Source organism: Protopterus annectens, chromosome 14.part0, assembly GCF_019279795.1.
Source record: "Protopterus annectens isolate FY-2018-M chromosome 14.part0, PAN1.0, whole genome shotgun sequence".
In the NCBI taxonomy this organism is placed as follows: domain Eukaryota; kingdom Metazoa; phylum Chordata; order Ceratodontiformes; family Protopteridae; genus Protopterus; species Protopterus annectens.
In genome coordinates this window covers 222,006,289-222,030,997 of record NC_056748.1, presented here as the reverse complement: position 1 = coordinate 222,030,997, position 24,709 = coordinate 222,006,289, and the positions used below count along the sequence as shown (strand labels likewise).

Here is a 24,709-nt window from a genome sequence, read left to right as displayed (position 1 = left end):
CACATCTGGATGGGTAACATTCACAACACACACCTACCTTCACGTAGCAACACATCATCCACAACAATGGACATTCCTGCCAGAACAATGTGTGCAGTATGTCTGTATGACCACTGCAGGCACCACTGGTAGCCCCCAGCATGGCAGCCAACAGCACCAGTGTATATCCCGTGGAACCATGGGTTACACCATTCACAACACACCTGTCTCCGATGACCCTGTTGTGGATCACAGTGCAGTTCCACACATCATGTTACACTAGGCATCATGCACTGATATGTTGCGGATGTGTGAACGGCTGTGCAACTCAACATATGTGCACATGACACATCACCTGGTACAACATGTCTGTCATACCACATGTTATTGTGACCACCCTGTGATGGCATTATACAGGCTACGTGTACTGGGACATGTGATGGCTCACCGGTATATTCACCCTCTGGGTATGTGTCTAGCCAAGTGTACGGTAGGCGGTGGTCTGAACACGGGGACACTGTACATTGACCTACTCTATCACTGCAACTGTTGACTATGCTCATACTGTACTTATACAGGCATGTGGTATCAGACCACTATGACAGTCCTGGTCGACCACACTGCTGTGGCACACATGACCTGCGGACATCTGCCTGGGGTGTGGAGCACACATGTACATCTTCACATGCTATACTGCCTCTGTGGCGGTGTCACATGACTGTCTACAGCAGGGCTGTAACAGGCAGGCCCGGCATGCGGTCATGTGGGACAATGCTTGCACCTTCCACTGTGCTGCACACAAGCAAGGCACACACACTAGTGCACGACTCACATTTATCTGCAGTGCCTTGGGACCTGCCTCCATGCTCTGCACAGCACACCTGCAAGTACTGATTGTACACGGATCATACCTCACAAGCACATACCTGGACTGCAACACACACAGGTGAGGGGATCCCACATCACACAATGTTTTACACACATACTGGATATTTGCCGAACACAATGCATCGTAGGTGCTCCATGTTCAGATACCCATGTTTGTGACCGCTAGACACATTGTAACATGCAACAGAGCTTACACTGTACACCACAGGTTACATGCTGTCTGTGTTGTCATACTGTACAATGGGCCTCGGACAGCTGCTACTGCCATGTGCTGACAGCAACCCACACTTCCCTAGAATGGACACCCATGTACCCACACATGCTTGGCCATGCACTCCACCTAGCTGGGTGACACATTACACAACACATACCATACCTACACTACCTTCAGCATGCACAATACCTTCATGTGTCTGGTGTGTTAAACCTGGGGTTATCCCCCCTTTGGTAGATGAACATATATGCTTCACGGCCCTGCTAGCCACACCCTGGACACACACCCATCGCAGCATACATGGTACATGTGTTCTACAGCCGGTACTACTGACGTCTGCTGACAGGGGTTGTTAATGGCATGGCACCCCGGCAGATGGACAGTGTACATGACTATGCTGACACATGTCACAGTGCACTTTCGTAGCATGTACGCAATGGTAGGGACCATGCTATTCCACACAGAGACATGGCGGTACTGGCCTTTTCACAGACGCCACGGTGGTGGTCATGTTCCATGCACATCTGCTGTATGGGCACATGTGCAGGCTGTTGCACGGTGGGTATATTCACATGTGTGGGGTGCATCACTTGACAGCCATGGTGGGTCCTCGTGGTCCATCACATGCTCCAAGGCTAGCTACCTACACATGACTGCCGCACATTGCAGTGTGGGTCCTCAGGCAGTGTGGTGGTATGTCTTTGTTGTTTGGCTACATCCACATTCAATGTCATGTACAACAGTCACCCAGGCATTGCTGACTGAGATGATGTTGGCAACATCCCATGCAATGGTGTACCTACCAACAATACACACTCTCACTCACTACAGGGTTGCAATCCATACATGGACATCATAATGTCCCTGTGGACACATACATGGTACTGCCATGCACACGTTATGTCCTAAGACACTGTCCCAATGTCACCTTCCGATCTCCCTAGCTGTTATGTCCCGCCAACCTGTTTGGTATGTGTCTCCACACCAGCCCACTGACTTCACTGCTAGCCTGTTGTCGGACATTGTGTACCTTGACCATCACACTGTCGCATCTATCGCACTACACATGGGTGGCACTGCATTGCACATGTGGGACTGCATTCGTACACCCATGACTGGACCATTCTGTATGGCACTGTGGCACATCCTCACAAACGTGCTTCACACACTCATTGATGACCTCCATGCCTTTACTGGCACCCTTGTTGGGCTTCTGTGTGCCACAGCACACCACATACACATGCTGGCCACCTGTCATACCATTGCATGGGTGGTTGGTGTAGTACAGAGGGCAACAGATCAGACATTGTCCTCAGATTGCCCTTCAGCACCATTCCACATTCTGGTATTGGCAATGTACACATCCACCGTCACATCATACCCTGTGTCTCAGGATGTTAGGCTATATGACTCCTGGACAGGACACACAGTGGTGCCAGCATATCATGCTACCTACTACATGTCAGGTACATGTGGCATTACACAGTCCTCAGTCATGGGGCCCCTCATGTTCACTATTTGCTTACATACACAACATGCTGTCACAGAGTACTGTCCATGCCTAGATATCCCACATCTACATACCTGGCACCATTATAGCTCCACCAGCTCATACTGATAACAACCGTATGGGTGTCGGTGTGGCAGATACATCATGTGGGTGTCATGGCATCAGGATGCATGACACATGGTGCATGCACATCATCTTTGCATAGCAACATTCATCCACTGAGTATCACATGGATACTGTCCCCGTACATGCATATCAAATTGTACATGGTTGCTGTACACACACATGCCCCACATGGTGCTGTGGTTGCCGTATTCCACTGTGGCATGGGTACACATCTGCAGGGCCACACCTATCTGTACTGTGTGTGATGCTGGTACATAGGTAGCCATTGTACCTGTGGCATACACACATCTACACACGGGCAGGGTTACAATACCACATTCGTGGTGTACCTTCCACAACTGCTACGACTTTACATGGCACAGTTTATCATGCCATGATGTGTACCAGGCTCAGACAGTTTACATATGCGGCTGACAGACGGGTAACACATCTGTACACATCTGCATACCACATACACAGGGGTGTCTTCTGCTCTGACATGGACCATGTCCTCCACATTACTGATGCATGTAGTACTCATACATGGCAATTGCAGTGCGCAGTGTGAACGGACCACTCATGGATATGTGCACACATGCCACATTGCATGGGCTGGGCTTCTGTGCTACTTATGCAGACACAACACACACCGTGCTGTGGAACATAGGTCCTGTGCACATCCCACAGGGACACACAGTGGCACTGTTCATGTGATAGCTCCCTTGCTGTTTGAGTGACACATAGTCATGGTACCACCACAGCAGCAGTACTGTGTAGACATGCAGTTGACACCCACCTCTGCTGTTCACTGGACACTACCATGGGGAGGTGACACTACTGTGTCCACTGCACATGTGTTTACACATGGACCTGCCGGACTTCATTGTTGCCCACATTGCACCTGCTACAGATCGTTTGTCCATGGTTACTTGGTGTTCCTTCCATTTCAGATGGCTATTGTGCTACTACTCTGTCCCATATGTACAGGCCATACGTATCCTGTTATTGTACATACCAATAGGCCATAACTCCATTATGCATGATATGCCTGTGATACTGTGTATGATGTCTGTCATATCCATCATGACAGCTTTACATTACACATAGTTGACATAGTATCCCCTACTGCAAGGCATACGTGCACGTCGTGTGCACATTACGTATGACATCGACGGTATATGCCCATACACGTGTGCTGTGACAGTATACATACATGTCCTATCCCCTGCTATGGCACTTCCTTGTTGGACATCCACTGCCAGCATCGGCGTGTGGTGTGGCATTGTTCTGTGTTATGCCCCCCTGTGGCAGCCCTTGTGTTATCCCGGCTGTGTACATGATGTCCCACTGCTGTGCACACGGTGTCCACAGTCATTGGTATGCTCAGCAGGATAGCACTACATAACCACCTTTCACCACTCTCTGCATTATGTACAAGTATCCTTACTTACAAACACCGTTCACATACAGTGCAGCTTCGTCATACACATCATGCGTTACACACCCGTACATATCATGGGTTCTACATACCTTTTCTGTGTTTCCTTCCGTTTTTCGTTGCGTGTCTCGCTATTGCGTTTTCTCACTCTATCCGTTTTTGAGTTGTAGTTCGGTATGAGCATACGGTTTGAATATCCTGGGAGTCATCCTTATATCCGTCGTTACCTGCAACATGTGGGTTCATCACACCAATGGCTGTTCCTCAGTATGTACTTGTGCGCATATCACCTGTGCATCTACTCCATTCGTACATTACGCATCGTAACTAGGGCATGGTTGCATTCCTCACCTGGGCGTTGGTTATTTGCCCTACCTTCGTGGAGATGGTCTGTATTGTGTTATGTTATGTGTAACTGCAGCCGCTATGTGTGGCGTCAGGTACATTTCGCAGTGGTGTTAGCCGTGGATTGTGTGTGTTGGGTATGGTATTCTTTTCGACATGTGGGTATCCCTGTCCTGATGGCGTCTGTTGATGGCGTTTTGCATTCGGATGTGTAACATAGCTGTTGTATTCCTTTACACAACGGATGCAAGTATGCATCCGCTGTTGATAGTGTTTCCCACGCGAGATGTTGCGGTTATGCAGCTGTCATTGACTGCCTGTATGTTTGTGCTGCTATTACGGCTTGTATCCCTTTGATATGTGCGATGGGGAATATCGGAGGTTGTAGGTGACGAATACGGGTTGTGGGCCTTGCATCTCTACATACATGGTATGCTTGTCTGTGTGCTCCATCCCTGCCTGGGGAGTTGGCAGTTACTTGTCTGTTGTTCCGGGAGTGTGGGTTGTGTTGTTGTCATGTGGTGTTGGTATCGCCTGCGTGTGTGCTTCCTGCATGTATTCCTCCGTCACATCGGTGGTATATCTGCGGCTGTTTGTACGTGATGACTATCCCTTGTCATTCTGTCCCGGATATTTACAGTCATTGTGGTCCTGTACTTGGGATGGCCTGTTTGCTAGTGGTTGCCACCTATTCAGGTGGCGATTGCTTGTTTGACACTTGTAGAACACACAGCGGTGTTTACGGGCCGATACATGGCCACGATCAGTACCGGGGTAGCACATGCGTATTTCCGCGGTACATACCTATTGCTGTGTAACTTTGCCGACGTATCGTTTTGCAATTAGCATATCGGTGTCATACATACGGTCATGATTTGTACATACGTCCTTTCCATTTCATGTGGGGTATATTCCTGTGGTACATTCTGGGACATTTTCACTTTGCATCGTTATACGTCGCCACACGCCTAGCCAGGGAGGGGCTGTCAGTACTACTTTGGGAGTACTGGTGTACATACGCCTGAGGTTACTATACTGTATGCCTACACATGTTGTTCCACTCCGCCTGTCACATGGCACCAACATACACATTTTACAGTGGCACACACATTACACTCGCACAGCGGAACACACGGCACCCTCACCGCACAAATACACATACTGCGGCAGTCACAGGACGGTTGCACACGGTACCTGCATGGCCCGCATCACCGGCGGCAGTGTCTACCACCCCCCTCATATCATCGTAGTATTACCCGCGCATGTACTGTTACTGTACTGTGGCCTGGCGATCATCCCGAGTCGCGGTTATGCATTTCGGTATGTTGACCTTTCCATGGGTGGCGGTTTCCTGTTCTGTTAAACCTCCTGGATGCTCAGGTTGTCGTTCACTATGTTTATTATGTACAGATATCGCGTGTTACTTCTCTGTCACCTTACATCCCTCTGATTCCCTGTCTTACCTGTTGTACTTATATGTATATGTGTACATATATTTCTATGTGTGTAATTATATCTATCTCCATATCTGTATATGCACATATGTACATGTCTATATGTATACACCTTGCGGCGAACGTGGCAGCATACAGCAATGCCGTCTGCTGTAGGACCCACATACGGTTCAGGTGTTGGCGTTTCATGCTCCGCTGGCTGTTGGGTGTGCAGTGTTTGGGTGCTGCCTATGTTGGAGTCACACATGGGGCCACCCATACAGTACACTTTATGGGTGGCCATGTTTGTGTGCCGTCCATTTCACTGTGTGTGCAGGTAGGGAGGTGTCAGTCCATGGGGCCTACGCTGTCAGAGTATGTGCTATACGTTCCCTCTTTGCCAGGGCATAGGCATATTGGGTACGCCTCCGTCTGCCTACTGGGGCTGGCACAGTGTGTTCATGGTCCTGAACCCTCTGTGCCTGTACTGGCCTTGGCAGCAGTTGTGGTGGGCTTTGTGGCCCTTCACCATTATGTCCCTGCAGCAGCTGCTTCTGCAGGATCATATTATGTAGCATGGCACATACTATGAATATGTGGGCACATGTGCCTGGAGAGTACTGCAAGGCTTCACCGGATGTATCCAAGCACCGGAACCGTGATTTCAGCATCCCAAACACATGCTCTGTGATTATTCTGGTTTGTGCGTGTGCCTCATTATGGCGTTCTTGCATGTGTGTGTGTGCATTTCTGATGGGAGTCATCATCCACGGCTCCAGTGCATAGCCAGCATCCCCCACAAGGTGGCCTTGTGGGATGTCCCCCCTGGCGAATACCTGATACAGCTGTCAGGCATGCCAGATATGGGAGTCGTGGTAGCTTCCAGGGCTGCCAGCACACACATCCATGATAATGCCCTGCGCATTGCACACGACCTGGCAATTGATGGAGGGGAATCCCTTGCGGTTTATGTAGCATCTACCCTGCTCCCCAGGTGGTGACTTGATTTGTATGTGCGTACAGTCTATCGCACCCAGTACCAATGGGTATTGTGCCACACGGTGGAAGTGGCGCATATTGCTAGCCAACTCCTCCTGAGATCTGGGGAAGTATATATGCTCATTGGCATGTGGTAACATGGCATCCAGAAACTGGTGTAGTACCCTGGATGCTGATACCTGTGAGATACCCATTATATCCCCAGTTGGCCTTTGAAAGGTACCTGTGGCCAGTATTCGCAAGCTTACACATACCTTTGTGTCCACTGGGATGGGCTCCCCCCTGTTGTTTCTTGTTCTCAGGCGTGGCCGGCACAGCTCCGCTATTTGCTGTAAAGTGTCCCTATCCACCCTGTAACGTTCTACTATCTCCAGGTCTTGTAGCCCCTGGTAGGTTACCCTTGGTCTGAACACTCTCCTTCTCCTCTGAGGCCTACGGTAGTTGTCGGCACCCTCCTCCACAACTCTGTCTGTCTCTAACACATGCTGATGGATCACGGCCACGGCGGCACCCAACATGAACATTTTAAAAGTTCCCCGTGTGTTTACACCTAGAGTGCGGCGTTTGGGAATACACGGCTGTGTGTTGTGTGCGTTCCCACTTTATACTGTTGTGCTGTACACCCGGTGATGTCATAGGGTGTGTCTGTGCGGCCGTATCTGTGGATTATCTTCCGTGTTTTACCATTGGCACTGCAACGTTGTTGCCTTTGGTGTTGCATTACTCTTGCCTGCATTGGTTTAGATTTCGAACTTACCTTACTGTTTCTGCACGTTGCACCTACTATTTCCTGGCATGCATCCTGCAGAGCCCTGTCATGTGTGGTTTCTGGGACATGGCATATCGTGCGTTTTGTGTGCCGCCGTTATGCTGCCTGTCTACTTGGCTCTGCTGTGTCAGGTCTTCACTCTTTGTAATCTGATACCTCCCCTACTTTCTTTGCATTCATATGCCTCCCCTATCCCGTTTTGCAGGTTTCTGCTTGCAGAGTTGTCAGCTGCCGCCAGTTGGCCTTCGTGGGTTGATTACTGTTGATTGCTCATTACTACTCCGATTACACTGCTTCCGCATTTCCTCATATTCACAGCATCACCTTCCTGTATCCGTTGTTGTTGACGGGGCGGGCGTCACATGACTGGGTTACGGGAACGTAGTCATCCTCGTGCATATGCATCTCTGCGCGCATTGTGTGCTCTCAGCTCAACTATTTCCCAACACGCCGGTCCTGCTGCTGTGCTGTGCAATGTACAGCCCATGTTTGCTGGGCTCCAATGTGCTTCCTCCTACAGTGGCACACCCCTCTGCGGTTGACATGTATTCCCTCTGAGCCACTCCTCGGTGTATTACCGCTGCGCCGTTTGGTACAGCCTTACGCCGGTGGGGGTTTTGCGATTCAGTATCATCTGCCTCATTTGCATGGCATTGACTACTAATTCATAGTTACCGCGCCGAACACTGCCGCGACTCCTTGGCAACCCTTGCACCGTGGATGTGGCTTTCCATGCATACCATTGTGTATTGTGGCTGTGAAGCTGATGTGTATTACACTGCTCTTTTATGACATTGTCATATTATTTCATTGTTTAGCACCTTCCGCGGACATGTCCTGGGGTTCTGCTGTGTGTTTCTGTGGACATACCATTTATGTCATTATTTACATGTTGTGCATGTTTTCTTTTGACATTCTCTGTGTCTTTCACCATTGGCATGTGGCAACACTATGATACCTGACGTTGATAGCGTTCCGTTACTCCTATGTCATGTTTGGGTAAATGTAAACCGTTTTTGTTGGTTTACATTGCCGTGCCCTTATGCTACGCCTGCGCCACTTCGTGGATCGCTATCTGCCTTCATTTGCATGGTGCAACACCGCACATGGGGTATTTAACATACCTACACCGGAGGCGGCACAAATCCGGCGCACGCCGGTAGTGCACGTGGAATTGGATCGTACCTGAATCACTCGGCGGCCATATCTGGCGTTGTAACGCCTACGCTATGCATCCGTCTGGCGCAAGGTACATGAATCCCGGGGATATTTTCCCATGGAATTTGAACTTCATGCTCAAAAAGTAAACTTGCCTCCTTTTGAGCCAGCTAATTAATTAGATATCAAATTCTTGTCTTAGCAAGAATCTTTTATTATTTTATATCAGACAGATTGATTTCTGAATTATGTATCCCTTATGCATACCACCTTACACAGTTTTGCACATTTAAATTTCTTAAATCAAATCACTCTTTTGTGCCTAGAGTGGTCATATAAGTTTCTCTGAAACAATCCATCCAGATTGCAGTTGTTTATCCTACTTAGTGAAAACCTACTTAAAGGGTAAAAAGGTCGTACAGGTAAACCATTCATTAAAAAAAATGCAAGAAAGACCCACCCAAGTTGGAGTCTTCAGTGTACAATACATTAAATCTCCTGTATCAGTGCCCATAGGATATATGCAGAGACACATCTTTTAGACGTACTTTATGTGCACAAGCAGCTATGATACTATACCAGGAGAACTCTTGTCTTTGGAAAGAAGTCTCCTTTGCGTGACTTGTCTCTTGTAAAAATGCAGAGGCTTTGCTTGCCTTCTGTTATGGTAAGTACATCAAACATTTTTTGGGCACTATTATGCTAGAGCAATAGCAACTTCAGCAGTTTTATGTTAGAAATGGTTCTATATAACATATTTTAGAAGCTGCCACCTTGGCTATTTTCCATGTGTTCTCCAAAAACTACAAGCAGGAAGCATAGTCCAAGATTAAGGCAATTGTTGGCATGGCTGCAATGTAGAGTAGAGGAAATTATAACTGTCTACCTGTCAAGAACAATCAGGTATTGCTTGGAAGTAAATCAAAATGCTATGATTTATTATTGCCGTGATCCTCCCTGAAGAAAGTAGTACAACTGTATAACATACTTACCATAACAGTATATATTTTAGAAGAGATAGCTAAAACATTAAAACGTCTCTTTCTCCATCCACCTGTTGGGAGTTGTACTTACCTTCTATAGATTTAAGTGTTAGCAGATATCAGACATTTTTTTGCTTGTTTTTTGCTAGCACCAGCATTAGTACCAACACTATTGCCTACCACTCCCTGTTGGGAACCCTTCCTAAAAGAAACAAGGAGAGTGACCATCAACTCTAAATTTACATTGGAGCCTTCTACTATTTATTTTAACACTTTTAAAGGTGCAAGACCTACATTGGTCCTTTCAGGTTAAAAGACTACAAAACGCTCTGCAAGTACGGAATGCACGGCCAAACCATGAACATTTCAAAACACCAAAGGCCAGCATAAAGAGTACATAAGGCACTTGTAGACAAAATAAAGTAAATAAATAAAATACTTTATTCAGACTGGTTTTGGCTACCCAGCCTTCCTCAGTGAAACAGCATCACAAACATATTCATGGTTAGGCTATATATACCCACCCCCAGCCAATGACAAACATGGTTCAACCCAGAAAATACAAAGCTGAAAAAAATAATACATAGAGCCTTACAAATAAAGCAATAAACTGAGGTTATATTCATGGTTCTGATGATTTCTTTAATGTGAGACGAAAGCGCTTACCTGTGGTGTAATAAAGTGTTCTTTTTGGCTGAAGTTCAAGGTTTCTGACATACTGGCCATTTTTGTAGTTTATTTCAATTTGTTTTTACCTCCAGTTCCAGATTTTACTGTGTTTTTTTGTTTGTATTACTGATCTTTACTGAGTGGTTCTGGTTATGTCAGCTTCCAACTCCTAGGAATTATTCCAGGAAGCCCCCATTTTAAATGCACTGGAACCAGGGAATTTGACTTTGCTAATCCAGCAACTCACATAGACTCTTTCACAAATTGATCATGGCTGCAGTGATTTCAGAGCAGATGGTGGCATTGTACACAGGGATCAGGCCTCATTCCATCCTGTGAATGAGACTGCCATTAACAGCACTGGACCTGCTTTTGATTACATTGATGATTTTTCTTGCACTATACATCTACATAAGTAGTTGGACAAAATGGAACACACCAACCAGAAGGAATATATTCATTCACCTGATGGGCACTACCTGTCTTTACATGAACAGATATCAGCATTTGACAAAAGTTTATACAAATTCAAGTCACTGCAACTCAATAATTATTTTCTGAGAGAGAGTGTCAAAAGACTTCATGATCCTAAGGGACTTCATCTTTGGAAGTTCCCACAAGGTGTGGAGGAAGACTCCCCATTTCATTTTGAACTATTAGAATTTTTTTGATTGAAGAGGCATCAAGCTTGCACGATTGCTCATTAAGGAAAATGATAGATGTATGACACGATATAAACAGGAGATTACCAAATTAGTTGAATCCATTACTGCAAATCTGGAATTTTGCAAACATAAAACAGACTTCAGCAAGGTGTTTCAGTCAGTTGACAACAGACTAGTTCACCTGGGGAACAGGAAAGATAAGAAATTTTCAAGAGATGATTTAGAATATTAGAAGAGAACAGTATACCAGAAACCTTCTGGGAGTGTACATAAGGAATTTTCCACAGTGTCTACCAGTGATGCCTATCCTAGGGACAGCAGTGATGATATTCCAGGCTCTGACATCCCTTTAGAAGAGATTACACCAAGGAGATCAGAGATGTTGGTCAACAAACAATTGACCAAAGTGTACACCTCGGTGAACAACAGCTCCTGTGGCAGAGGAAGGAGGTGGAAGAACACAAATGAACAAACAAATCAACCCCATAGGTGGTGACTTTTGGATCTCTTACCCAGAAATTCACTGGCTGTCTTTCCTCAGGTACTGTAAGCATTACTTCCTTTTTTTGGTTTAACATTTACAATTATACAGACATAGGTTCATAGGTTCATACTAGGCTATCTGCCCTAGGGCATTTATAAGCCTAGCCAGAGTGTGTTTGGCTTTCGCCACCCATTTTAAATTAATTTTGCTATGCATTTTTTGAGGTTAGTATACTGTGCCTCTGTCTAACAGTGACACAGATGTGATAGCCGGGGTAAACATACAATCTCCCATCCACTCATCAAGATTCCTCTTGAAGAGAGTCAATGTGGGACTCTGCCTAACCTGGACTGGGATTTTATTCCAGAGTGAAGGGAGCCTCTGGGTTATGAATCTGTCCCTCCAGCATGTCCTATTTATTTCAGTGCTGAGGTTCAAGTCTCTCGAGCGCGTAGCTCGATGGGATTTGGATTTTCTGAGGTGCAGCATGTCCATTAATTCTGGGTTGGACATGGCTTTATACGTCAGGCACAGATCGCCTCTGAGCAGGCGGTATGCCACTGAGTAGAGCTGGAGTTTCTTTAACCGGGCAGCATATGGCATCTGTTTGAGCCCTTTGATCCTCTTGGTGAGGTACTTTTGGGGTCTTTCCAGTTGCTGCAGGTGTCTGGTAAGGTACATCCCAAAAGGGGCATTGTACTCAATTATGGGCCTGATGAGGGATGAGTAAAGAGGTACGATGACCTCCCCTGATCTAGATGTGAATCCCTTCATGATTAGGTGGGCTATATAAAATGTTTTTCTAACCACTTTGGCCACGAGGTTGTCAAATGAGAGATTGCTATCAACTTGGGTCCCCAGGTCCCTAATGACTTCTTCTGTACTTAATGGATTACCACCTATGTGGTAATTTGTGGGCACTTTGTTTTTGCCAAAGGGGATGACTATACACTTTTTGGCGTTTAGCTTGAGGCCATGGCTCTGGCACCAGTTGTCTGTTTCTATGAGGCCCTTTTGGAGAATGCTTGTGTCGGATGGAGAGTTGATTATGGCACCCAGTTTGCAGTCATCTGCGAACTTGGTCAGCCACAGTCCTTCTGTGTTGGCCTGTACCACCGAGAAATATATACCGAACAAGAGAGGTCCCAGGACTGAGCCTTGTGGGACGCCACTTGTAACTGGTTTGGAGTCTGACATGGCTCCAGCAATTCTAACCATGTGGGTTCTGTCCTTGAGCCAGTTTGCAACCCATCTAGTGACATAGGGGTTTATATTTAAGCTGGTGAGCTTATCTATAATGCCCGAGTGGGGTATTGTATCGAAGGCTTTTGCGAGGTCCAGGTAGGCTGTGTGGACCACCTTCCCCTCGTCAATGGCCTTGGTGACTGTTTCAAAGAAATCGACCAGGTTTAAGAGGCAGGATCTGCCCTTAACAAAGCCAAACTGGGTAGGATCCCGTGTCTGTAGGTCTCCAATATCTTTATTTATGAGGTCCATGATGATCCTTTCCATAGCTTTGCAGACCAAGCTAGTCAGGCTTATGGGGCGATAGTTTCCAGGATCCGTTGAGGCACCACCTTTGTGGAGAGGGACCACTGTTGCTGTACGCCACTCTTTGGGTACATATCCTGTAGTAAGGCTAAGATTGAACAGTAGTTTTATGTTTGGGTTTAGCTCTTCTTGGAGTTCATGTAGGACGCAGCCCGGGACACCATCTGGTCCCATTGATGCTGTGTTTTTTGCTTTGGAGAGGGCGGCTCTTACCTGAGCATCTGAGATGTCAGAGGGGCAGCACTCTGTTGGGATAGATATTTGCCCTTTTGGTGGGGAGAGGGGGGAAAAGTTTGCACTGAACCTGTCAGCTAGGATGTTGGCAATGTCTGTGGGCTCGGTGTATTTGTTGTCATTTTGGACTAATTCTGAGCATATCTGGGAATTCCCACCCAGGTTCCTAACATAACTAAAGAAAGCCTTGTGATTATCCTTAGTGCCCTGTGCAATTTTTCTCTCGAAGCTGGCCTTAGATGATTTTATGAGTGCCCGTAGTTTTTTGCTAATACTGATCAGAGATGCCTTCCCTTTTTGGGATTTTGCTCTATCATGTAGTAGCTTCCTCCTTCTATTGTATAGTTTGTTTATGGCTGGGGTCCACCAGACAGGACGTCTGCCTTTGGAGGATTGGGTCTTGGTTTTATTTGGGATTGCATGATCCATGCATTCCTGAAGGTGTTCATAGAATGCGTTTATAAAGGATTCTGCGGTCTGGGCCGTATTTTCCACAGGCCCGGGAGCTTTGAAGGATTTCGCCTCAGTTTTGAGGCATGTGAAATTTGCTTTAGAGAAGTTTTTCACTGTGGTTTTCTGGGCAGGGGGTGGGGTCGGGATGTGAATATCCAGTGAGATTAGTTTATGGTCTGATCTTACCAGTGAGGGATACACTTCTGGTCTGGAGCATAGTGTCCCCATGTTGGTGATGATCAGGTCCAGTCTGTTTTCCCCTCTTGTGGAAGTGGTAACAAGTTGTTCCATAGAATTTGAGTTTATAAATTCTAGGAACCTTTGGGCTAGGGTGTTGGAGCTAGAGTAATGCTCCCAGTCTATGTTTGGGTAGTTGAAGTCGCCCAATATAATGGTGTTTGGAGAGACCTTCATATTTTCCAGTATTCTCAGGAAGGCCAAGTGGGGTTCCTGTGTTTGGGAGGGTGGTCTGTAGCAGGCTATAAACTGGAAGGCAGTTTTACCCACAGTTAGTTGCACATGGATAGTCTCTGATGCTTCGTGCTGTGCCACCAACCTGGAGGTGTGGGTATCTTTGACGAATATTGATACTCCCCCTCCTTTTGTGGTTCGGTCCAAGTTTTGGGGCCGAAAAGCATGGTATGAGGTATAATCTGGTAGTGCTGGGGTGCTCTCGGAGCCTTGAACCAGGTTTCTGTTACTGCACAGATATCGATGTTCTCCATGCTAAGGAGAGTTTTGAGTGCGTGCATCTTGAGGTTTAGACTTCTGGCATTGAGTAGCATTACTCTTAGTTTCTTATCCCTTGTGATACCTATGGAGGTGGGTTTGTCTTTTGAGCCTTGCCTAAAAAGGCACTATGGGGGTAGCAAGAGCCTTTGCCAATATCCAAAAGCCCAGGGTGACAGGTGCAAGCCGTCCCTAGCGAAGCATCGTGGCTTGTTGAGCATGTCATCCCAGGCTGACAGGCATTGGATCCCCTTTGAATGACACCAACACTTAAGCCAATTGTTGAAATTGATCATCTTGTCTTCATATTGTGGCATCATTCTTGGTGAGGGTAAGATGCTACTCAAGGTCAGGGTCATACCGGCCTGGGCTACATGCTCAGAGAGCTCCTCTATGTCTCTTTTCATGTAGTCCAGGGAGGTACGTCTCAGGTCATTCACACCAGCATGGACAATGACTGAGTCATATTTGTACTTGCCTTGGAGTGACCTGAGTGCTTGTGTTATGTGGTGGATCCTAGCTCGACAGGCAGCTCACCGTGACCCTCTCCTTGTTCAGCCTGGTGAGCGGGACGTCAGTGTGCCTGACAATAGAGTCACCTATTACAAGTGTATCAGGTGTGTTGTTTAGCCTTAAGGGCTGTGACTGTTCGCACACTGGCTTTGTGAGTTATGTGTTGCATGTGTTTTGTTTTGGGGTAGCGGTTGCTTGGGTGTCTGCTTTGGAGGTCTCTGCTGCTTAGGCAGATTTTTATTTAGAGCCTCCGAGTATGTTTTTGTGTGTTTATGTGTTTGGTTTGTTGTCGTGGTAGGTCTATGTGAGACTGGAATTGTAGTGAGTGTGGTTTCCTTCTCCTCCTGACTGGTTACGCCAGTACTGAGTTGAGAGAGCTTAGCCTCCAGTTTGGCTATATGGTTGCATCTCTCACATGTGTTGGAATTTGTTGGGAGGAGGAGAGGAGACATGACGATTGGCTCCAATCTATTTTTGAAGGGTTTTAATTTCATCCCTTCATCCAGGGCCAATGTTGAGGATACCCTTCTTGATTTAAAGCTTTTCTCCCACAGACTGAACTTTCAGATTTTATTTGGGGACACAGATGAATCTAGTGTTAAGTTAATTTACCCAATGGGTACAAAAGGAAAAGCGTGGCCAATCCCCTTTGTACCCAGTGGTTAATGTATATGATAAAGCATGTGAAAAAGAAATTCAACAATTACTTGGTGGTAAGAGAAACAAAAAAAAATCCACTTGACTGTGGAAGACAGACAGACTCTTAATAATATCAAACAAAATGAAAATATCGGGTGCATGAAACCCAGTAAGGATGGGGGTCTAGTCATTATGGAGTGGCTAGATTATGCAGGCTGTATGAATAACCTCCTTTACAGTGATGAAGTATATAGTATTGTTTCTATCAATGAGATTAACATTTCCTACAGAGCCATCAAGGTGGCTCTTGATGAATTATTACTTTTTGATACAATCTCACAAGGTCTTTACAATTACCTTAGAGTTGAACACCCCATTATTCCAAAGATTTTTGGTATTCCTAAAATTCATTCTAGTATGACAGACCCTCCTTTATGCCATATCGTGGCTGCCAATCGCTCAGTTACAGAACCTCTGGCAAAATTTGTTGATCAGAAATTCAAAAATTGTTCATTTTATTCCCACATATTATTTGTGATTCTTGGGACCTTCTGAACAAATTGAAGGACACTGATGTGGGCTTAAACTGGGTTCATGCTCCTAAGTGGTGCAACACCCCCTGTGAGACAGATGGATGTGGACACATGGCAGGTTGGCAGTTTAGCTGCAGTGACAAATGCCTGTGGACAATTCCCTGTGGGAATAGAGGAACCCCCTGCACCCTAACCACAGGTGGCAGACACAACTCCCCCACAGTGACACACTCTGCACCCCCCCCACAGAAGCCACCATGTGCGACTGTCAGTCGAACGTGTGGCCATCACAGGATGCCAAGTGGGCATGAAAGTGGTACTGTGAAACCAGTGTGCTATGGGCAAAGCCTTTATTAACACAACATGTATAGTGATGTGTGTAGTGCTTGGTGCGTACTAAACCCAAATATATTCACAACTTGTAGAAATGTGCCACAGCATGTAGAAAATCCTGCACATCACTGTAGTCACACTTATGTTGCAAGATGTGCTTTAGGCGACACTCCCTTACAACAATAGCCTTCCTACATGGTGTCACAGGCTTCCCCCTCAAAAGTGACTCCCTTCGGGTATCTGTCAGGTTCTGTTCCTGTTGCAGAACAGACAGAAGATTAGACAGCTGCACTGCAGGGCGGCCAAGTAACACCTTCAGCCAACGATGCCATGCCTCCACCTGGTTATTAGTCCGCGGGAAGTCCATGTCAGAGACATCACACACATTCCAAAATTTCAAAGGGTAGGAAGATAGCAGGCATTGCTGTGCTGAGCAGCGGGATGCATACTTCCGTGGTCAGGCATGCACATAATGATAGTCCAGAAATACACCTATAGGCTTTGCACAGCAGGTAAGGTAGCCATAATGTCCAGAAATGTGGGGATAACATCTTCCAGTGGTAGGAATGCCAACGCAATCAGCTTGCGGATGGCTATTGAAAAAGCAGTGTCCGTACCATAGAGGGCCACAAGGTGGTGATGCTGGATTTGGCACCAAATGATCTGTGCAAAATGGAATAGGTACCCCTTCAGAATACTCTTAGGGAATGCCTTTCATCTGGCATGGATTGCTACCTTCTCAAAATCAGTCATAATGTACTGTGGAGCCAAGGTGCATCCCTGATCTGCAGCCATACTCTTCAGTATCTCCCACATATTGTTGTATGTTGACTGTGATTTCCATGTCATGAGACAGAACACCAGGGGGACAATCCTTGCTGAGGTGGGGATGCCTATACATCCATGTAACGTATACAGCTAATGGCATATATCAGCCCGTGTTGGGAAGATGCCATCCCCAAGAATGATGTCTGACCTGCACAGATCTGCCAGATTCTGTGCTGTAGTTAGTAGAACCAAGGAATCAGTCCCATCCATATCAGACTTTCTGCGGAGGATAAAGCTGCCACTACGGAGTGGATACTGCCTGACATCGATATCCGCAAATGTTGCTGGAGGTGTGGACATGGATCCTCTGCCCTCTGCCATACCCTGGTGATGCTACGACACAGGGTGGCACAGCAAGGCATCTCTTGTACTACATTGTCATCCGCTGTGCCTAGGACACTCTGCATTACCAGACTTGGCAGTTCATTGCCGGTTACCGCTCTCTGCCGTAGTTCTGCTCGCAGTGTGGCCACTTGGGCTGTTGTTGTATCTGGGCCATGCTGGTGTGGCAGTTCTTCCCCCTCATCTTGGCGAACAGTGATGGCATGACCTCTGCAGGCCTTTAATCTCCGCCCAATACATGCCCAGTACCGTTTAGGTGGTGCTTCACACTCTAAATTGTAGAGGTATCCCTCCATTACCAGCATTGGTTTGTCCCATTGGCTGTGCACTGTGCTGTATCTGTTACCAAGCTGACCAGGGCTATACAGGTACACAGATTCCATCATGATAACACTACTTGTAGATGGCCTCTCGGTATCCATCACATCCAGTGTAGCAGGGAACAGAATATAGTCACAACTTCGGTACAAGCCACTATCAGACTTTGGGTATGTTGCTGTATACCACCTTGTGTTGTACCCTCTGAATAAGTGCTGCCTGCCACAGTGGCCCTGTGCAGCTGTATACACACCACCTTGCTCATAATACCTGTCCTGCTAGGGATTTTCAGTGTGCAGTTAACACAGCCGTGGGATTGACAAGTGATTGTAGTCTAGTAGGAGTCTACCCAGCTTGCTTGCATGACAGGTTCTGCATGTACTGCACAGGTCCCCTTTAACTCCCAGCTATTGCTGCTGGCCAATCAGGGTGTGGGGCCCAGTATCAATTTCAGAGACAGAGGTTACATAGGGAGGTATCCTTGTGTAGCATCCTTTTCTGCCTACATGGGTCTACATATCTGCATACCCCATCTGCAACAACCATTGGATGTGTTTGGCAGCACCCACAATACACACATGCTGCTGTGGACTGGGAGGGGAGTTGATACTCCTGTGTGTCAGTGTTTCCTTCTACAGTGGTTGCTTTCACACTGTTGGGTAGATAGTCTGTGATTATCAGGGTTGACATGTTTCCACCTGCCACTGCACTAGGAAGGCTCTGGCAGGACAGTGTCTCTGTTGCAGGCATACCTCACAAGCTGTTTGGGTAGGTAATGTGGAAAACCCAATAATAACAGTAGTACAAACAAGGACACTGTTTACATCTTGCTCTTAAAAAACTTAGTAAGTTGATAGAATAACAGGTTTTGCATTAGCATGAATTTTCTGATGGGCATGAAGTCTGAAACTCAAATGTCTGTCATTATTTTCTACCTGCACTCTTCAATGATGTTCCACTACTTTGCCAGATGGCCACAATTATGTGGTATATGGGCCAAACATATTCTGCAAAGCTCAGGGTTGTCTGTGACAATCTGTTCTGTTGGGGGGTATAGGCAGGGATGCTTGTGGTGTTGTCACTTCTGTATTAGCGACAGTGCGCATGTACTACTGTATCTCTCAGCAGCGGCTGCAGCTTTTTTGGCTTTTCCTCACAGCTTCCCTCAACACGGTTTAATGTACGGGTTGTGTGTGGGGGGTTTGTATGCTTGTGCAGGGCAACAGGTAAGCTGCTTTGTGGCTTTAACCGTGTTCAGACATTTTAGCCACTTGTTCTGCTGATCACCTGTGTAGCGCGGCTGTTTCCACTGTCGGGTGACAGCTCGCTTATCTACTTTAGGGAACGTCTCAATTTGCTAGTTTTCCTGACTGTGTGGATTCCCACAACGTATCTCTCTCTTTCGGCCACACTTCTGTATGATCTAGCAGTGCTGCAGCCTTCTGGTTTCGGCATTGTAGCTCACGGGCATTTGTCACGGGATCTCCACGCCAGAACCCGTTTAAACTGTATGCTGATGACTTGTGACATACAAAACCTTTTCACCGTCATACCACATGACCTGGGTCTAGAATAGTTTGGTGAAATTGGGCTTAAATACGTCTCCCTCACTGATGTTGACACCTGTTTGGTTCATGAGTTAGTTCATGGACATAGTTTTGAACAACAATTTATTTTGTCTTTTGATGGAGAGTAATATAAACAGCAGCTCGGAGTAGCTATTGGGGCTGTGTGTGCCCCTGTATTTGCTAACGCAGTGCTTCTAAGATGGGAGCTTGAAACAGTGTTCAGACTCCCTTTATTCAGCAGGTGTGCTGGCTATTTTAGGTTCCTTAATGATTTGTCGATTATATGGGAAGGTACACTAAATGACTTGAAGGAATTTATTAATCAACTGCAAAACTGTACCTCATTCTTGAAATTTGCTTACAGTTTAAACAAGGAATACATGACCCACCTTGATATTGAAATCAGGAAGTGACCTGGTGGATGATTCACAACACAGAAATACAGAAAACATTCTGCAATACATTTCTTTCTTTTACAAGCTGTCTCCCCTTTCATCAGAAGAAGGGGGTTGTAAAAAGCCAGTATATCAGAACCTCCCACCTGACCTCTGATGATTCTGTTTGTTTACAACAGTTAAATACATTCATATCAAGATATTTGGTCTGCGGCTACCCAGCTTCTCTTCTTGACAAGTTACATGAAGAGGTTTGGTCAGAGAGAAACAAATATGTACCCATTATCCTGAATGATTTGCATCAAGGAGGATGGTTTACAAAACCATATGCTTTTCAATAGGCATGCTAATATGGTTCAACACTATACACTTGATGCAAAAGAGAGAAAAGTTTGAGGAAAATTTGGTTTCTTTTACAGTGTGATAGTGAGACTAAATTACATTTTGCAGGACCCCTCTCCTTTACTTATAAAAACAAGCCTAATATAAAATGCATCCTTGCGAAGCCTGTCTGTTCTAAGGGGCATGTGTCTACGAGGAAATGTGGGCAGTGTCACCAGTGCTCATATATGACCAATATTGCAATGGTTCCTTGTTGAATAAAATCAAGACAACTAATACCACTGGTACATACAACTGTTTATCTGAAAGAGTTGTATACCTGGCGTCATGCACATCCTGTTCTGCTTTTTATACAAGCAAGACTAAAAATGCCTTAAATAAAAGGATATACCAACATATTTATAGCATCCAGTGTAAAGACAACAAAAATGCATTAGTCAGACATTCCAGTGTCTGTAAGGGATTCAACAAGTTCTTGTTTTTTGTTTTGGAACAGGTTCAAGTAACTGCATTCGCAGCTGACTAGCAAAATAAACTTTTACACTATGAAATCTTTTGGCAATCAAGGCTGGATGCAACTAACTTTCCTGACCTTAACAACATTTCTATTTCCAGTGAACTTAAAAGAAGATTTAACAAATTGTGACTTGTTAAGTGCATACTTGTTCTACACTTGCTGTGTTTTCTCTTTATGTTATTATTTTGTACGGAAAGAGCATGCTCTTTATATATTTTTTCACATGTTGATGTTTTTTCATGACTGTTCCTTTAATTCTTCAACTATTTTTCTGATGTTAGCAATTGTTATACTGGATTGGTTGCTATTTGGGAGTGTGTCTTTTTAATTCATTTAAAGGTTTAGTTCTAGTTTTTATTCATGGTTCTGATGATGGCTTTAATGTAAGATGAACACATTTAACCACTGTGTAGTAAAGTGTTCTTTTTGGTTGGAGTTCAAGGTTTCTGACATACTGTTTTTTTTTTTTTTATTTAAAGTATCCAGTTATTCAGAAAGAAATACCAAAATATTTGTATTTGAGATTGTTGCTTCTTTAAATTCAGTGAGCTTCTGATTCATGTTTAAAATTTCTTTCATAACTTCTTGCAGAATTGGAGACAACATTCCTGTCATTTTCATTGGATAAGACTGGATTTACATTCTTGTTTGGCAAACAGTTTATAGCAGGAGTTTATTGCTGGAAAAAAAAGGTCCAAATTTTTGTTCATGGCTGAAAGTATTTTAATACTTGTCTCTCGTGATTTCCCATTCACTAATAATAGAACAACTGAAGATAAGAAAATCTGAATCATTTTTCCTCTTTGAAATCAGAAATTAATAATACTTCATGTTCACACTGTGAAGAGCAGGACCTGTTCTGGTCTGCTGCCTTACTTATTGTAGTTGGAATGGGAAATCTTATAATTTACTCTATTATACTTTACATTGTTAATCATCAAACAGCTAGTATTTCAGCTACTCCACTTAGAACACCATTCTTTTCAAACATCATTTTTCCTTTTTTTGCATCTCAACATGACTCTGTCTATTGGTTCCCTTACCTTCAGGTAGTCAGCCCATTTGTTCTGTGGGTTAGAAACCAGGCATCCCTCGGCCTAGGCAAGAATCCTATAATCCATTCTGTCTTACATGGATATTGGCCCATATGTCCTTGTGGTGAAAATCAGGTGGCAGGGTGTGCACCAGCTTGGTGATCCCATGGAGTGGCCTTACCCATCACTTTTGTTGATGTCCTCTTCCTCTTAGAAGCTTTCTGAGCTCTGCTGCTTGCTGTCTACTGCCTACTACAAGAAGCATGTTTCCACATGCTGATTTCTCTAGCATGTGCATTTCTACTATGGCAGCTCATCCTCCACAGGCCTAAACTCTGATGTCACAACACCTAGTGCTCCCAACAGCCGTCAGCCAAGATGTGAGCCAAGTCTACCTCTCTCCCCTGCCCCAGGATGGGAAAGCCAACAATGGCCACCCACATCCATCCAGGGCTGCCCATGTCTTTAAGCTCCTTGTATATTTTTTCTCTAAGTTGCCTTTCTACTCTGTACTCCCTTTTCCTATAGAATTCTGAATAACTCAAAGTGTGGATTCAACCATTCTTAATAGTTAGATTTGTTTTTGAATACGTTTTATTGTGATGTTTACATTCAGTCATATTAGTGGGTTCTCCAAGACAACCTGCATGTTTATGAACTGCTGTAGCCCATATTTCCCATTCCAGCATTTTTATTTAGTTATATTGCTAGCTGTGCTGTATGTGTTGTTTTAAAATTTCATTGACTATCTATGTATTGATTGCCATGTGTTTATTAGTGGCATGTGGTTTTATTTATATGCTTTATAATTAGGAACCATATTGGTTATGGTGTATAGAATATAATTAGCTTTATATTTTGCACGTATTATCTCTTGTGCCCAGCATACTCCTCAAGTATGTCATAATATCTCAGTTGGCATTATTATGTACTAGACTTAAAAATCAAAAAGTCAGATCATGTAAGTTATTCATCTTTTAATCAGTCTATCACAAGCTATTTATATCAATCCATCAATTAAGTATTCAGTAAGTTAAAGTGTCCTTAATCTAACAATGAAATTAATCTTTCAGCATAATTACTCAATGTATTACATGCTCTTTTTTTTACTTAGAACATTCTACTTGCTGTGTTGTGTCTTCTTTTTTTATTTTTTTTAGATGTATAACATTATAAACTTATAAGAGAAATCTATGATACAGACTGGAAATCCTCATGACTATAGATACAGAAAAAGAAGTAAAATAGATGTATTACAAAATAATAATTCTGCTTGATTTGAAATAGTAATTAAAATAAACAGTTATAACTTGTGGAACAGCAACAATGGACTGTGTTGATTTTCTCAGATGAGATTAACAGGCTAAAAGTAGGCTGTTTTTTGGTCTTTGAATTTTGTTACATAGATGATTTAACCTGTCATAACTTTACATGTTCATTTATGAGGAAGTTTAGTTGCAGATGGAAGAAGGCATTTATCTTAACAGGTCTATTGATAGCAGGCCCTCTGTACTTTCTATTTACCATCTGTTTCAACCTCATCCTCATATCACTATATAGGTCTGTAAATATACAGTCTATTACTTGTTTTCTCATTGCATTCCGTGGCTTTGCTACCAAATCTTAGAAGTAATATTTCCTTATCTACGTATTAAATCCCTCCTTTCCAGTTGCCACATATAGCTTCAGCCTCCTTTGCTCTAAAACCCCATATGTTGGGTGCTCCTCCTTAACATTTTCCAGTGGTTAACCTAAAATATGTATGAATTATTTTTATTAAAATTCTGCTTAATGTATTCTTGGAGGCTGAGGTTGGGAGATTTCTAATAATCTCTCTCTTAACCTGCTGCTTCGTCGAAGTTTGCCAGGAAGGTGTCAGTGCAAATCTGGAGTCTTGTTTTACTGTCAAGAGGCGCATTGCCTTATCAAGCCAGTTTTCAGTTTTGTCATTGTGCTGAGATGTGTTATTATGGTCACAATTTATCTTATAGCTAGAGATCAGTGCGTTTATTGAGTTCTGGCCTTGCTTGAGATATCTGCAGTATTTGGCATTGTTGATTATGGTATCCAAATAATCACCCACATTCTTACTATAGTTTGTCCTCAACAGTCATTGCTAAGTTTGTACCTTTTCTATGAGGCCATGCCCACATGGCTCTTAAATACCTAATACTTCCACTCTCTAGAAGGTGGAATATTACAGAGCTCAATCTTGGACCCACTGCTTTTCAGAATGTTTATGTTGCTCTTAAGGGATCTGATTAGAATATCAGAGTTAGCATACCATTGCAATTCTGATGACGTACAGCCCTATCTCTTCTTCCCTCTGGGACACCTGGCATGTATGTATTTCCTTGCAAACAGTTTTGATGCTGCTCACCTTTGGCTGTCTAAATATCTGTTGAAGTTTAACATGATGAAAACTGATACTATGGGTCTTCTTGCCACTTCGCTGGATTCATCAACTGTGATGTTCTTAGCTGTTTGGTTTCTATTAAGACAGAAAACATAAATTTGTGTAAATGGTTCATGATTTTGAAGTTATTGTTGATAATCAGCTGACAATTATAAACCAAGGGCTTGCTGCGGTAACTTAACAGCTTTCATCTGAGGAAAATTTCCAGGCTATGTATATGTCATTCATGCTTTGGTCTCCCCAGCTGGCATATTACAGTGCCTTCTGCTTTGCGTTTCTTGACACTGAGATTGGTTGTTTGCAGCTTAAGCAAAAGTAAGTACCA

At 44.5% G+C, this 24,709-nt stretch overlaps 1 protein-coding gene across 1 annotated transcript in view; it reads left to right on the top strand.

Annotated features, from left to right (window-relative positions):
• The window catches only part of CFAP58 (cilia and flagella associated protein 58), a 2,107,107-nt gene that overhangs the window by 632,821 nt on the left and 1,449,577 nt on the right, over positions 1-24,709 (top strand). The gene's annotated exons all lie outside the window — the stretch shown is intronic.